The sequence below is a fragment of the Lissotriton vulgaris genome, chromosome 1_1 (assembly GCF_964263255.1).
Source record: "Lissotriton vulgaris chromosome 1_1, aLisVul1.2, whole genome shotgun sequence".
Lineage (NCBI taxonomy): Eukaryota > Metazoa > Chordata > Amphibia > Caudata > Salamandridae > Lissotriton > Lissotriton vulgaris.
In genome coordinates this window covers 200,308,869-200,311,368 of record NC_141685.1, presented here as the reverse complement: position 1 = coordinate 200,311,368, position 2,500 = coordinate 200,308,869, and the positions used below count along the sequence as shown (strand labels likewise).

The 2,500-nt window shown below is 49.6% G+C and overlaps 4 non-coding genes across 4 annotated transcripts in view; 3 read left to right on the top strand and 1 right to left on the bottom strand.

The window, feature by feature from the left end:
• The first annotated feature begins 806 nt into the window (after positions 1-806).
• Positions 807-880, top strand: TRNAN-GUU (transfer RNA asparagine (anticodon GUU)). The gene has a single exon. It is a non-coding gene; the product is annotated as a tRNA-Asn (tRNA).
• A 236-nt stretch (positions 881-1,116) lies between these two features.
• Positions 1,117-1,188, top strand: TRNAW-CCA (transfer RNA tryptophan (anticodon CCA)). The gene has a single exon. It is a non-coding gene; the product is annotated as a tRNA-Trp (tRNA).
• Positions 1,189-1,259: 71 nt separating this feature from the next.
• On the bottom strand, positions 1,260-1,330 carry TRNAG-GCC (transfer RNA glycine (anticodon GCC)). Its single transcript has one exon. It is a non-coding gene; the product is annotated as a tRNA-Gly (tRNA).
• A 1,161-nt stretch (positions 1,331-2,491) lies between these two features.
• Positions 2,492-2,500, top strand: part of TRNAN-GUU (transfer RNA asparagine (anticodon GUU)) — a 74-nt gene continuing 65 nt past the window's right edge. The window contains exon 1 of the tRNA in view: positions 2,492-2,500. This exon is cut by the window's right edge and continues 65 nt beyond it. This is a non-coding gene — a tRNA (tRNA-Asn).

Sequence of the window (2,500 nt, the reverse complement as noted above, 5' to 3'; positions counted from 1 at the left end):
TCCCCAAAATGCTGGGGTGAAACGGGCAGAGTTCTGCGCCCTGCGCCCCTTTACGCGTCCCTAACGCCATCCCAACGCGCCCTGGTCGGGCACAGCCCTGGTCGGGCTTAGATCACTGGAGCCTCTGGAGATCAAGAACTCCGGAAGCCTAGGGTCAGGCCTATTGCAGAGGCATCTTGTGCCTGGCCATTCCGGGATTATTGTGTTTCAGGGCCTAGCCATCAATACTCCTGGGATTTCTTTCCAGGAGAACCCTCATGTCCCTGTCCTCCCACAAGCCCGAGCTTTTATGTAAAATAAAGTGTACTCTGTGGGCCTTCCCCTATGTGCTCTCTGCCTAATCTCTTTCTCCCAAGCTGAGCTCTGCAGGTAAATGTATCTATCTGACTGAGGGGCTAGGGAGGGCCTTTCCCAGCAGTCTTACAAGCCAAGAGTTCAGAGAAAGCACCTGCTCTGGGAAGGAGACTCTGCTCACAGAGAAGACAAGTCCAACATAACACAGTGAAGATGGGATGGGCAAGACACACGCCTCACGGGCTGGTAGCACGCAAACAGAGGAGCAGGGAGCTACGCTAAGCAGGCAAAGAGAAAAGTCATGTATGAGTCTCATGCACTGTGACCGGTAGTAATACTGGCTCTAACACCATTAGACAGTAGTCTACACATCATAAATTACAACAGTAACAAGACACTAAGCAAATGACAAATGCTGTATGGCATAAAGACGCCTTATATAATACAAGCTCCAGGCAGGCGCACACATGTCAAGACATATATTGAGTCTCAGGAAATGTATACAGTCAATAGTCTCTGTGGCGCAATCGGTTAGCGCGTTCGGCTGTTAACCGAAAGGTTGGTGGTTCAAGCCCACCCAGGAACGTAGCCTTTTGTCTGCATGAAACACAGATACGTACCTTTGCTCTTTCCTGCGTGCGATCCTTTCCCTGAATAGTTCAATCCTCAGCGTTCTCACTGCACCTGCAGTCAATTTCAATAATTAGGATAGAAAACAAAAGGCCAAGCCCTGTAATACAACCGTAGGCATATAAGCAGAGGAAAATAAGTCAAAAGGCCCACAGCATTTGTTCATCTGGCATCGAAGGCTGCAAGTGTAAGGACCTCGTGGCGCAACGGTAGCGCGTCTGACTCCAGATCAGAAGGTTGCGTGTTCAAATCACGTCGGGGTCACTGCTTACCATTTTATTCCCCACTGAGTTCATATATATCATTTCGAAAACGAAGTCAAAAGAAAGCAACCTTGCATTGGCCGGGAATAGAACCCGGGCCTCCCGCGTGGCAGGCAAGAATTCTACCACTGAACCACCAATGCTTCACCTGGTGTGTTCACAGCAAGAGCTCTGTCCAAGACAGTGGTCAGGTTCACACACTTAAATTGTACACATATGAACAAAGTGTGCGCAGCAGACATGATAACGCCAACGTTTCACATGATGATGGCAAGAATCAGATGCAGGAGACTATAAGTAATAATGTCTTTGCATTTGCTGAGGTCACTGGCTTGGTACTAGAGTTGTGGTTATCAGGGCATGATGGCAGGCTGCTCCTGACAGAAGTGGCTCACAGAATGCACCCGCCAGATCACCAGCACTATTGTGTTTCAGATCATGTCACTGAACTCTCCTCCTGGAAAATCCTTCCCACTGGCTTTGCCAGATTCTGTGTCCTCCCCAAAATGCTGGGGTGAAACGGGCAGAGTTCTGCGCCCTGCGCCCCTTTACGCGTCCCTAACGCCATCCCAACGCGCCCTGGTCGGGCACAGCCCTGGTCGGGCTTAGATCACTGGAGCCTCTGGAGATCAAGAACTCCGGAAGCCTAGGGTCAGGCCTATTGCAGAGGCATCTTGTGCCTGGCCATTCCGGGATTGTTGTGTTTCAGGGCCTAGCCATCAATACTCCTGGGATTTCTTTCCATGAGAACCCTCATGTCCCTGTCCTCCCACAAGCCCGAGCTTTTATGTAAAATAAAGTGTGCTCTGTGGGCCTTCCCCTATGTGCTCTCTGCCTAATCTCTTTCTCCCAAGCTGAGCTCTGCAGGTAAATGTATCTATCTGACTGAGGGGCTAGGGAGGGCCTTTCCCAGCAGTCTTACAAGCCAAGAGTTCAGAGAAAGCACCTGCTCTGGGAAGGAGACTCTGCTCACAGAGAAGACAAGTCCAACATAACACAGTGAAGATGGGATGGGCAAGACACACGCCTCACGGGCTGGTAGCACGCAAACAGAGGAGCAGGGAGCTACGCTAAGCAGGCAAAGAGAAAAGTCATGTATGAGTCTCATGCACTGTGACCGGTAGTAATACTGGCTCTAACACCATTAGACAGTAGTCTACACATCATAAATTACAACAGTAACAAGACACTAAGCAAATGACAAATGCTGTATGGCATAAAGACGCCTTATATAATACAAGCTCCAGGCAGGCGCACACATGTCAAGACATATATTGAGTCTCAGGAAATGTATACAGTCAATAGTCTCTGTG